Source organism: Sander vitreus, chromosome 5 (genome assembly GCF_031162955.1).
Source record: "Sander vitreus isolate 19-12246 chromosome 5, sanVit1, whole genome shotgun sequence".
Taxonomy (NCBI): domain Eukaryota; kingdom Metazoa; phylum Chordata; class Actinopteri; order Perciformes; family Percidae; genus Sander; species Sander vitreus.
Window position 1 is genome coordinate 16,459,277 of NC_135859.1, and position 13,939 is coordinate 16,473,215.

The 13,939-nt window shown below is 43.0% G+C and overlaps 1 protein-coding gene across 1 annotated transcript in view; it reads left to right on the forward strand.

The window, feature by feature from the left end:
- Positions 1 to 2,433: 2,433 nt before the first annotated feature.
- The window catches only part of fam222aa (family with sequence similarity 222 member Aa), a 48,262-nt gene continuing 36,756 nt past the window's right edge, over positions 2,434 to 13,939 (forward strand). Inside the window, exon 1 of the mRNA XM_078250662.1 lies at positions 2,434 to 3,323. The gene's annotated coding sequence lies outside the window, so the exon portion shown is untranslated. The remainder of the gene's footprint in view (positions 3,324 to 13,939) is intronic.

The window sequence follows — 13,939 nt, forward strand, 5'->3', positions numbered from 1 at the left end:
CCGGAGGGCACAATGCAGCGATCCCTGCGAATCAATGGCAGATAAATCAATGCTATCTCCTTTTTCCATGCCTCTGCTGCCATTGATTTTCTTTCCTGTTACTTTGCTGTTTGTGGAGACTTGAACTTTGCTCAATTAAACTGAGTTCACTTTCTGGAACAAATTGTAACAGCGTAAGGCTTTCAGCTCGGAGACAGACACTAATGTTAGCTCTGGATGGGGGTGTACAAGAACTTTATTTATGAGATGCCCCATTCAAACAGATGCTGAAGTGTTTTTTACTGAAGCTGAATCTGGATTTATTGGTATTGTGAACCCTCTTTCAGATGAGGCATGTCAAAGGCTTTCCTTAATAGTGAGGTCTTTCATTTCGAACCAGAGCTAATACCTGAAACAGAGACAAAGCAAATATCCTTTGATCATATTTAGTAAGAAAGAAGGAGGTGGAAGTAACCTTGCTTTGGTATTTTAGTAAAAGACTCTTAGGTTTCTTGGCAGGGAAATATCTAATGTGATTTTATATCTAATCTCCAGGCTCTAGATCCTGTCAATGGGAATGATTTCTGGGGAATGCATGGGCTCAGACATATTATTTTGAAAACTGCATTTAATATAGCCCACAGAAAATTATCCACTGTGATATTTCGCTAGTCTCCCCCATAAATAATTCATTGTTTTTTATGTGCCCTCATGCTGCCTTGGGGATTGGAACAGCTGAGTGTTTTCACAACGTATTTGTGTCCAATCTTCTGCGTATTGGGCGTACTCTAATCAAACCACAGTAAACATGCCTTGAATGTTTGTTGAGTCATCTGCTTATCAGCTAATCAAATGGCTTATTTGCCTGCCTGCCTCACTGGAGCACAACACAGCTCTGGTTGAGTATCTTTCAATTAATTGTTCATCTGTTTGATTGACTATGCAGCCGCACGGCCTAGGTGATTTGATTGAACTCCACAGGCTTTAATGTATGCTCTATAGGTCCACTGCAGCAATAAGGGGGAGATGTGATTGCAGTGAATATATTTAAGGGATTTACTAAGTCAGGCATTGTCTTTTTACCTCCACAGACGCACTTTTATTTTTTTGTCATGTAGGTGTAAGAGCACACAAAAGACCCCCTGTACATACAGTGTAGGCTACCTATTTTTTGTGAAAGAACTAGCATGAAAGTGCAAGTCATAGAGAGAATTTCAAAGGCAGAAGCCAGGACAGCGACATGGAGCTGCCAGGGATTGGTGAGCAATCAGATAGGGCAGAATTGATGACCTGGCTCAGGATGGATTTCTTGGAGCGGGCTGCCAGACCGAGGTAATACTTTCAGGCTCTTATCAGCACTGGCATAAGCTGAGTGCTGCATCACCCACTTCCCAGCGTCAGCTTATTATGAGAGTCCATGATGTGTGATTGCTTGTACTGCCATTGTGTGTCCCGGGGTTTGTCTGCACCGGACACAGTTGGCAAGAAGAAGAAGAGGAATGCTAAGGGCCTCTGTCAAAGTAAACCCTCCACTTTCCCACTGTTGTAATGACATTTTACAAAAATAGGTGTTTTGCAAGGTTTCCTGTGACTCATATAAGCTGTAGGTGTCAGTGAAGGCACTCTGCAAAGTTAAGTAGACAGTCACATACTGTATATGCCATGCTTTTAAAAAAAAGATTGTCTTGCTGAAAGAGTTGAAAAAGTTGTTGAAAGAAATTATCAATGTTCAGGAACAATATTAGTATAGAGAAACGTGCATGTGATGCATCCTACAGTAGCCTTTATATCATGTAATAAATCTGAGCTCATAAAGGACAATAAACTCTGATAACCACACAGAAGGTGACATTTTGATATTACATTATATAAATATGTAATAATATGATTATTGCCAGGCTTATTATCTGTATGGAATATGTATCCTATAGGAGTTTTAAACCAATTAAGTTAAACAGTTTACAGTCGTCAATTCATAAACAGTAGGCTAGATTAATTCTGCATGCTAATCACATTTAATTGTATTCTGGTTGCATGATAGAACTTTATTTCTTCCTGTAGACCAGCTTTAGAGCAGCATGGAAATGATTCAGTGTCTTGCTCAAGGGCACGTCTACCTGCAGGTTTGAGCCCAGCTCTTCCCATGAAGTGATGGAGCCTTTAACCTTTAGCTAGGCTGCTGATGAGAAGGATAAACGAGTGATTAAAGATCTCAATCTGCATTCTGTCACGGCAAATTATACCAAACGGTTTTTTTTCCTTCTGTTTCCGCGAATAAACAACGTGGTTTCAGACGCTTGGACGCCGAGCATCTCTATGGTAACAGTCCTCAATTACCGATGATTGGCCAACCCGTGGGAATGTTTGTATTCCCTCAGTACAGTGATTGGTCGGTGGGCGGTCTGTGCAGCCTGACAGTCTGCAGCGTTCCGGGTTATTGTCAGTCTCGGCAGCTCTGCACAAGGGCAGGACCGCATCCCGGAGCTGCCTGAAGCAGCTAGCTCTTTATTCAGACCTAACCATTGCTTATTTAGTTAATACACCAAAGAGAGTATCTCGGAGCATTGCTATCGAGGTTACTCCACAGCCTCAGCTGGAAATCTGAGTCTGAATCGGGAGGCAAGACATATCAGAGAGGCTGCCGACACCACGGAGAAAGTGACGGACGGAGCAGAGCCTGATCACCGGGATTTTACATCGCGTCACTTAAGGATATTCCAGGCAGCTGCTTTGGCCCAGCCAAAGGGTACCTTCACACACTATTGCCTAGATAATATTACTAACATTCGCATGATACATTTCACCTAAGGTCGTCTATAGTGAGCAGGCGGACCACATTAAACCCATGCGTAACAGCGGTGGATTTTGGAATACTGCGTAGCAGTTCAACCATCCAGTCTTTCGATTATCACTGCTGTTATTTGGAGGTATTTACGAGCGAAAAGAAGAGCAACCAGGACCTTTTACTTTGTTCCGGAGTCTAAACCTTGAAAACCCGAAGCGCACTTGGTGCGCAATCCTTCCGAAGACGCTCCTCAAATTGCCGACCTGCGCTTTTGCCCTCGCCAAAAATTGGCAGCCGAATCGAGAGAAAAGGCAAATCTTATTAACTTCGCATGCTAGAGGCTAGTGTGGAATCTAATTCGCAGGGTTACCGTTATATTTCCATACAATTGGAAGAGGAGGATAAACTTAATCAACATTTGACATCGACTAAGCAGCTGCTGGATTTTGGAGAACAGAATGAATCCTTTTTAATTTGGACCACAGAAGTATGAGGCAGATTGCTCAGTGAATGCTACAATCTGCATGGAGTTCTAGTCTGCACTACGGAGCAATTTATGGTAAATATATTTTACGTTATTTATTTGGATGCAAGTCTTGCGGATTCAGAGTGAATTGGGTCATTCTTTGTAACCATAAACGTAGTAGTTACTGTCAAAGCCTCGCTGAATCCTTTTGAGATGGTAAATAGACCTACAGCAGAAAATAATGAATGTTTGTCAATGCTCCCTTTTTCCCAGGATGCCGCACACATAACGATGTCTCAGATTTAAACCCTTTGTTTCTATGCATGACCCAATAAATGAAGTGTTGTAAAATCGACTTGTTAGAGAGCCGCTCCCGAATGGCTTTAGGAACTGCTTTGATGTGTAATATTGGTCTTTTCAAGTGTGGGTAGCAATTAAGTGTATTGTCGAGGGTATCGCCCCACAGGCAGGGATATGTGGCACTGGAGGAGTTGCGGCTCAGAGCAAAAGGTGCGAATTTCTCATCTGTAGCCTATACGCCCCCGTGCGTCACGTGTGGGGAGGGTGACTATAGTGACTGCTGCAATTAGTGATTTTTCGCCCTGGTGGGTTAATTATATACAATCTCTTTTTATAGTGTGCCTGCATATTGTGATAGGCTTGTATCAAGGAACTCATACAATTCATGGAGACGTGTGCGGAACACTGTAAAACTTTTCACTTTGTGCTCGGCGACATGGATTATGCACTGTGCTGCATTGAGATCTGGAGGCAATTTGTCATTGTCCTGTGAATTCTTCAGCAAATGTGTCCTCTGCAGCCAGAGTCTTGAATGCAAATAGAAAGGTCTGGTTATCTTGAATGTAACTGAAGTCCATGTTATATTTGAATGTGAATGCTGGCTGATAAAGTTCAGGCAGTTTTCACTCCTGTGAACTTTGAGCCTCATGGTTGCTGAGGTTGCTTTGCAATATTTAGCTTCATCGCTCACACTGCACATAAATGAGCTTTCACATTATGCTGACTGTGCAGTGAAAAAACTGCACACAGTATGTTTTATCATTAGACTACAAGCATCCTCAAAATGTATCTTCCTCACTGGCTCCAGTCACTCTCTCCAGCAGCCCCGCAGACAGGCAGCTCGCTGAATGTAATATGGGCCCCTACAGCAGGGCAGGCACCCCCACAGTTAGGGCACCTGCCATAGAGCCTTCCTGGCTGTATTGAATAAAACATCCAGTGATGTATGAGGCAGGGGCTGCACCCGAGGGGGCAGAACTGCCTCATTTACTTCCTCCACTCTGCGCCTATGACCTGCTGAGCAAATTGTGCTCATATTAGCTCTGCGGCTGCTCCTCACCTAAACAAATAGTCTTCCCAGCATAATGCTTGCCTTAACTCAACATGAAGGTTGGACAAGGCAGGGGAGAAGAGAATGGCAGAACAGCTTTAATATCTAGGTCACTGAATTACCTTTTGGAGTTTGTAGCTCTTTTTTTGCCTCTTTATTTTCTGGCTTACTGTTAGATGTAACATTGGACCTTCAAGTGTCCTGCTGCAAGACTTTACTCACATTTCATCTTCCTCTCGCTTTCACCATGTTTCCTGTTGCTCACTGCTATTGACTGTCTGACAAAGGCAAATGTCCACATATAATCTTGAAAGAATATTTTGAAAACTTGTGTTGCATAAATCCTGATCACATCAGCAATTTATTCTTTTCTACTTTACTTGCTAATGAAATTATGATCCCTTAATTACTAAAGTCAAATCTGAACTACTACTACGCTAGCCTAATCAATTATGCCGGCAACAGCTGGGAGGTGGAGAACATATTTTAGCACAGTATTAATAAAAGTAATGCACCATAAGAAGCCTGGCGTTTATTTTTTATCAATTTCCAACTCAAATTGCATATCAGTTTGATTGATTGATAGCGTTTGGGTTCCTTACTGTATTCTTTGCTTATTAAAGCGCCTGCCTAAAGTGAATAAGTGAGCTCCACTCATGAATATCGTTTAAGTCGCTGAAGTTTAATTTCCTGCGCTGTGTATTAATCTTTTTTAATCCCTGCGTGGTTTGATTGTCTCAACACATACCCAGAGGCACCAAAACTCATTTTGGCACTTAAGATGACTAAAATAGTAGATACAGGTGTGTGTGTGTGTGTGTGTGTGTGTGTGTGTGTGTGTGTGTGTGTGTGTGTGTTTGTGTGTGTGTGTGTGTGTGTGTGTGTGTGTGTGTGTGTGTGTGTGTGTGTGTGTGTGTGTGTGTGTGTGTGTGTGTGAGGGTGCCTGTGTTACTAGATCTACCCACCCCTGAAGTGTCTAATGTCTAATGCATGTCCATTCTTTTACAGGCTCTATTAACAAAAGTGCTTTTTTTTATTTACACAAATGTGTAAATCTGTGTCGATGTAAATAATCATGAAAAACATTTTCTTCTCCTGTCAAAGAAAAGAAAAAAGACAATCATTCTTAGATTATCTGATATCTTAGAAAAGCACAAAACATCTTACTTCTTAATATCATCGGACACTTTAAGGAACATGAACGATTTCTCTCAAAGCCATGTCACCAGCAGCTCATTAGATGCCTGATCAAAGTGTTTCGTTTCTTGAAAAGTCTACAACAGTCCTTATTTTAACACTTCTCATGTGCAGGCAAACAAAAGAGATGTGCCCTTTCTTGTACTTTACAATAGTACATGATTTAATATAAATTCTGTTGTCCCTGCAGCAAGATTTGTCTTGCACATCAGTACTCAGGATGTGGAGACAGAGCATGAAAAAAAAGCGACATGAAACGAAAGCATTACGCAGAAATGATTGTGGAGAAACAAACACACCCTTCAGCCAGTCAGTGTGAATGAATAGAGGTGAAAGCGACGTTCAGTTTCCAGCAGAGATAGTGGTGTTGATAAGATTTGACATTGAATGTGCAGGCAGGATTAGTAGCAATGCTTCTGTTTGTCTATTTTTCGTTCGTGTTTGCAGTTCTTTAGGCTTCACGTAGTTAGCTCCTACAATTCATCAAACTTTACACTTTATTTTACTGCTGGGTGATTGACCCTCAGTCTTATTAGCTTCATATCGCACAGATGAATACAAAAATCTTCAGTAAATTGACTGTGACGTGTCAGTGATTGTCTACAACAGTGCAGGCCTTTTGGTATCATAAACAGCTTAAGCATTTCAATTCAAGCATGTTTGTGTTTGATATGGAGTAGGCTAGCTACACAAAAATAGACTACAGGCATGTGATTGCATACGTGCACCCCTGCAGTGATTCTGATGAGTGCTATTTGTTAGCGAGACGTCGTGTGGTTCTCTGCTCGTTACCCTGCCTATGATTTCCTGTTAAGGCTATAGTAAAATGTTCACCTGACCACAGCTCTGCTTATGTGATCTGCTGTGATGGTAGATGTTGGCAGCTCTTCATCAGCCATCATGCAGCCACTTAGTGCATGACGGACAGTGACGATCCTCCGACCTCCACCCTCTCTTCCCCTCTCACCCCGTCAGACTGAGTGGAAGTCACGTCTCACCGGGTCCCCGGAGTTAATGTTTAGCCTTTAATTTGGAAAGGTTAGGGCTGTCAGTTTTTTTTTTTTTTTTAAATGCCCTTGTGCATGTGAAATACAGTATAGTCAAAAGGAATTGTGCAGCTTATATGTGGTTAATGAGTACACTAATATAGAGAGGCTGAGTGCTGTGCAGTTTATAGTTTGCTCCATAACCCAGCCAGAAAAGTGAGGTGGAAGAAAGAGAATAAAGCAAATCTGACAAGCTCTCCAACAGCGAATTTGCTCTCCTTAAAAACAATGCCGCTCTTGCCTTCCTCATGGTCACATTGATTTGTTCTGGGTGACAGTGCAGGCTGCTGTGAAATCACCCCAGCGCCATTGATCTCAAGGAGAGGAGGAGAAAAGGGAATGAGAGCCTGGCGACAGTGAGCAACATGGGAAAATCCTCAGTGTGCCCTCTTCAACCTTAACCAGTAATAAAATGATGGCCTCGGTTACTATCAGATCAGCCCCTGTTGTACATCTTCAGCCACTGTATCGCAGTCTAGTCTGCGCTTTGTTTTGTTTTGGAGGCCCGTGCATGCTGTTTGATTTGCTATTGTCTCGCCATGTTTCACATTATCAGCTGAACTCTTTATTGCTACTGTTTTCCATGCCAGAAGCAAGGCTGTTTTTATCTCATGCAGGCCTCTGATTAATCTCTATGCTGGTGTACTTTAATCTTGAATGGGAGATATCTGATTCTCCTCGGCTATTGAGGAAGATCAAACTTTAATGGAACAAGGAACTGCACATCATCCTAATCTCCATCTCCCTGCATTTTGGTTGACTGCCCTCCCTCGGGCTTTGTAGCTTTCTGCAGAAGCAGGAAATACATCAGACAGATAAGGTGTTTTCTCGTCATGCTTTGGTAATTTATTCCCTGTTGACAATAGCCACCACTTTACATCTCTGCTGTTTGATTACCTAGTTGAAGGAACAGTGGGGTAAAAGCAGGGAAATTGATTGACACTTACAAATGGCTATCCTGTATGACCTAAACATGTGAAACTTTTCCACAAGCTTTAATTGAGTTTTTTATCCACAGTCATTACACAATAAAAAAAACATGCTCACCCTCTCTCTATTTATTGACATGCGAGAGATGAGGCCATGTGTGACCCACGTCATTCGTCTATAATAGCCTGGAGGTGAGATACAGTCAGCTGCATGGATCTATTAAGGTTCAATGCGTTTGATTACACCACAGTCAATCCAGAAATGAGCTATTGACCGCTATTTCCTCCATTCAGTTCCTTCATATCACTGAATAATGGTGCACATTATGCTGACCAGCATCCACATTGTGACTGGCTAGATGCATATTTTTGCAAATGGATAACACTTATGGAGTGCCACACCTCACACAGACGGTTTGTGTCTGTGACAACAAGAGGCTGTTACCCAATTCTAAGGCGGTTGCTGTAAGGTAATGAAATTTCCACTGACTGGAGAAAACAATGTTGTCTGGTCTGGATTGTAATTGCAGAAGCCACCTCACCATTTTCCTGAGTTCAGCGTGAATGCAACACGATTTAATAAAACTCTGGAGATTTTTATCGGTTATTGCCAGGCCTGGCAGCCGCATCAGGAGAGGGAGAGTAAGCTGAGGCTTGCACAGATAAAACTCATTCAATTTACTTGTTGAATTTTAACCAAGCCAGAGACCATTTACAAGAGAGCCGGCATATAACCCACAGGGAAACATTTATGTGTTTGTATAGGGATGATGCAGGTCAGCTATATTGTTAATATAAAGCAACCATTTCCTTAATCTAAATGGAGGAGTAGCCTGCAATTTCCGTCATTTTCTTTGTCGTTATTATTTGTGTCAAGAAAGAGTTGGAAATCTGTGGGATATTAGGCCCTGAGGCCAAAGAGCTTATGTATGCCTGCCTCCACTCACATACAAAAACATAGGAACATTGACATGAGGACATGTATGCACACACACACACACACACACACACACACACACACACACACACACACACACACACACACACACACACACACACACACACACACACACACACACTCCTAGCCCTGTTTTATTACCTCCTGCCTGCTGCTGGAATTGCTTTCCTCCCTCGAGTGAGCCAGGCAAAGCCGGCTTTATTGTGTTAACCTATTTGTGTGTCAAGAGCGATTGCAGCGTTCTTTATCTCTGTTTGTATTCGGACGGAGAGACGGCAGGGAGAGAGCGAGGAAGAGGGAGAGAGAGTGGTGGAGGAAAAAGTGTGGGGGGGGGGGAGCCAGGCACAGGAGCCAGGCAAGCCACCGGAGTTAGACGGATGGCCGGTCACCTCGCTCCACTCTGGGGGATAATGACTGGTTGCTTAGCAATAACCCACCCCCACCCACTTCCAGACTTGCATCCAGAGTAATCACTTTTTTCCTCTAAAAGATTTCATATATAATTATAAACCAAATGCCGGCCTTTTAAATCTCCGTAATGGGTCTTTTCATTTATTTAGCAGAGTGGGTTGAGGGTGCGAGCTGAAATTGGAGATTTTGGTGTGTGTGTGTGTTGGTAGCAGGATGTGTGTGTGTGTGTGTGTGTGTGTGTGTGTGTGTGTGTGTGTGTGTGTGTGTGTGTGTGTGTGTGTGTGTGTGTGTGTGTGTGTGTGTGTCTCTGTGTGTTGTCAGCTCCTGGTTATTGTAGATTTGTTTGTGTGTTTGTCAGCATGTGTTAATATCGGCTTTGTGTTGAGTAGTTGGTGGAGTTTGACCGGGAATATGACGAGGCCAAAGCTATATTTCCTGCTTGATAGCTGCTGCTGTACAACCTTTGACCCACATAATGCTGCAGTGGCATGGTCGCATTCAAATAGATGCATCTGCACACAGTCACATATTCACATTTTTCGATGGCTGGCCAGAGTGCTTCTTCTTGTGAGCTCTTAGTTTTATTAACATTTTTATTGAGTTGAACAAATTGCTGACCTTTTGTGGCATAATGAATAGCCTGGCCTGCTTAGGAAAAGAGAGTTTTGGAGGAAGTGACTGGCGTCAATCCAAGCTGTTTAACTCATGATTTGCAGTGTGTTTATTCAGCAGGTGACAGCATTTAATACTGCTGAGTGTTTTCCAACATTTCAATGCTTTTTCAACTGCTTTTTTTTATCTTACTCCTCAGTTAGGACTTTAATCTTAAGGCCATCTTTAACCTGCACTGTTTTCCAGCAGGTCTCCATAACTTTAGGTAACTGTGTTTTTAAGTGGCAGGATAAAGGTATAATATCGGAACATGACCCCAATTTAAACTGCCTTTCATCACCAGCAGTCACTGATGTTGGCACAAAGTCCAGAGTCGTTTTAATGCTCAGCCAATTATCCTCTCTGCTGTTGAATATATATTTTCTTCGTCCCTCTTTTATGAAGAAGACATTTTTGTATTTGAAATTCCCTGTGAAGTTCACATTAAACTTTCACTTGTTTATGATGATAAAAAAAAGTTGCGGCTGCTCAAACAGACCTCATGGATCAAATTAAATGTTTTGACTTATGCCAGTGTAGCCAGTTGGTGTTACATTAGACTGTTCGTTTTTTGGAAAGACAAATTTCAAACACAAAAAGTCTGTTTTGTTAATGGAGCTTCTTCAAATAATGTCAGCCGTGTCTGATATTTACCCATCTGTGCTCTCTCTCCATATCCTGTTCAGTGCCATCTTTCCTTATCCAGGCTCATGCACCATTGCTAAGAGTGACAGCTTTGCACGTCCTGGGAACTTCATACAGATAAACTAAACATACAGCGCTATCCCCCACCCCCATCTCCGTGGCATGCTTCTGTGGCTGCGTCTATAGGAACAGCTGTCCAGCTGTCACCGCAGCCAGCCAGTCAGCCGCTCTCCAAGGCAACATCTGTAGAGACTGAACGCACAAGGGCAGCCTGCCGTTCTCTGCTCGTCCCCAAAGAACATGAAAGTGTGTCAGGCCTTTTGGCTGCACATTACCACTGACCATATCAACCGTATCACTGGGTTTTGATTAAACATTATCTGCTCCTGTGCCACTTAAATACTCTTTGTGAGGCATCAAACTTATTTTTATGTCACCAACTTCCAGTGATCTGTCACTGAAGGGATTCACAATATTACAACAATTGTTAAAACCCAAACATTACTGTACAGCCAAAAACACACACCACATTATCGTATCCATTAATAGTCATCTGCTTCTGCATGGATATATATGTGTGTGTATGTGTGTGTGTGTGTGTGTGTGTGTGTGTGTGTGTGTGTGTGTGTGTGTGTGTGTGTGAACAAAATCCCAGCAAGCAAGGTGCAATGGCCTGGAACTGACGAGAACCCACTGGGAGAGTCTCTCCTTGATGTAGCCCCCCGCTCCCCCTCCCCACCATCTTTTCCTCCTGGCAGCGGAGCGACGGTGAGACAGGCGGCGGGGGGGAGGCACAGAGCCATGTGAGTGGGGAGATCAACAGAGCTGCAGTCCCCTCTGTCAGCCACAAACTAGGATTAGGGAGATCGCATGGGACTCTCTCCTGGGATGAGCAAAGGGAAGAAGGGAAAAAGCAGCTGTTCAGTGTTTTTCTCTTCTTGTGTTTTTTTACCCTCTTCTCTGAGGCTGTCATTAGCTTCTGTCATGCTCTTTTTTTGTTGGGTTTGTTTTAAAGGAAGAAACGCGTTGAGTGTTACTGTAGACATGGATGAGATGAAAATGTGCTCTTTGAAAGTGTCTGTCCTGTGCCTCTTCTTGTTGTTTTTAGGAACTTTTAAAGCACTTGATTTCTTCATCAGTCCTCTTGGTAACTGAGGGCCTCTCAGGCATACTGTGCCTCTCCCCACAGACAGCTGCAGACTCACACAGGCTCTGGGCGAAGTTTGATGGATCCTGTTTACTGGAGCTGAGAGAATGCCTGTGTGTCTCAAATTAAGTGTCACTTAAAGCTTGTCTTTTAGTCAGCTTTCCATTTTGTTCCCCCATCTCTAGTGACAGCACCATGCTGCCAATTGTAACATGGATTGAGAGGAAGACATTTTGTGATTACACATTCTGTCATGATTGAGGGGTGAAGCCAGCAACTCGAGGCAAAACCAAATTCCATATGGCTGCAGTGAAATCTCTCCACCCATAGTGAGTTACACTCAAACAGCCCCTGTCCCAATGACAGGGAAATCGCCTGCTCATGACTTATCGTTTTATCATTCAAATTTACCCCATTGATGCTTACTGCTGTGATTGACAGCTGGGCTTGAAAGCCACAGCTATCTCAATTGAGCTGTGGCAGCCAGTTGGTAACCGTGACAATGGTCTCTCCTCTTTGCCTTGTTTTCACACTTTTTCTGCTGTCACAGAAACCTCACTGATTGCTTCTCCGCCAAGACAGCATCCTATTAATCTTTTAAATAAGGGCCGCAGCCCTGCTGTATTGTTTGCAGAAAACCGAGAGGACCTTGTGAGACCACACTGAAAAGGAAAAGGGGGCAACTGGGACTGAATCCGCCTCATTGTGGCAGGAAAGCCGATCCTCCTTAAAACCAACAATATTAGAAATCCAATAGCTGCTATGGAGATGGATGGTGCTAAGGTCTGAATATAGCCAGTGCTCTCTGGCCCCACCTGATAACTCTCTGGGATTTCTCTCGTCTTCTGCCGCTCTCAGCATTGCTCTATAGGTGCATTCTGTGCTCGCATCTGCATCGCGGCACTCTGAATAAAAGCCTCAGTGTTTATGGCCCTTTTCTTTTTCTATGCACTTATTGATCCCTTTCAGCGTGGTTGGAGCAGGCTTTATTTTTTTTCTTCAATTGTGGGCTCAAACAGCATAACAGCATCATATTCTGAAATTGCAAACCATTGAGGTATTGTGATCTGACCTAGGGAAGGATGAATTATAGCTCAACCCTTTGTCCCTCTGTACCAAGCTGATAATTTGTTGGATGGAAACACAAACATGAATGAAATAACAGTGTCCATGCACAAATGTATGTTTAGTACAACCCAGAAAACCCCAGAAAAACCTATCTCGCCTCTATCTTGAAAAGGCTTTCTGCACTCTGATTTCATGGACAAGGCTTTTGTGTTTAATTAGGTGTGATTTGTGAACATTTCCCAAGTGGTCTTTTTTGAGTCTCTGTACTTTCTTGTCAAGTGGTTGTTAATGTAGAGTTGCTTCAATGCTCCTGACACCTTCTGCTTTGTAATGAGAGCCTTCCTGTGCAAAATAGCCACATAAACCAAACCTTTTAAGGATCAGGGAACGTGTGGTGGCAGTATTTAGCAGCTCCTCAGTTTGGATGTTTACGGCATATAAAGATACTGAAGTTATGGGATCATTGTATACCCTCCTCGTGTCTTTGTCTCGTCTCTGGCCATGGAAACCCAGTGAGGCAGGGCAACTGATGACTAATTGACTCCAGGTCAGAGCCACATGATAGCAAGACTGCTGGTCAATGGAAATGGATATACTTTCCCCTACAGGGAGCTATGACTGCTTTGCGATCATCTGTGTGACCACGCACCCGTGCACACACACATGCATCAACATTTGAACATGTAGCTATAGCTGTTCACCCTCTGTCTCACAGTTGCTCCTCCACTTTAAAAACACAGCAAATTGGTCCATTAATAACGACTTCAGAACAAAAAAAACCCACTATTTTTAATAGGCTTCATTCTGGCAATTCCCTGTAATCTCACATGGTGCTGCTGGGAGAATCTTGAAAGTTTGAACAATAAGGAATGAGTGAATGAACCATCTGTTTTTTAAATTATGGACTTTAATAACTAGAAAGAAGTGTGGCCTGGTTGTGTAATATTTGACACCAGTTTTAAGTCTATCCACTTCAGTTTTTTATGAAAGAATATCCTGAGGGCACTGCGACTGTTTTGCAGTAGTAAAGGTTTTCTCTATTCTCTGTGTGTATTACCTCACTGCAGTGGTTGTTATCAACAATGAAGTTCTCTCTTTTTGTGCACAAAGACAAGTGATTGTAAACTGTGAGTCTTTGTTTCCTCTGAACATGCAAATGTGTGCACGCAGAGATGTCTTTTTGTTCTTGTTTGCAGGTTAAACACAAATACTGCTGCCCCAGATTCAAACACAAACCCCCACCACCTGAATCTGATCCCCGGCAGCCAGCCACAAGCCTCCTCCCCTCCACCCGCCACCCAAAACA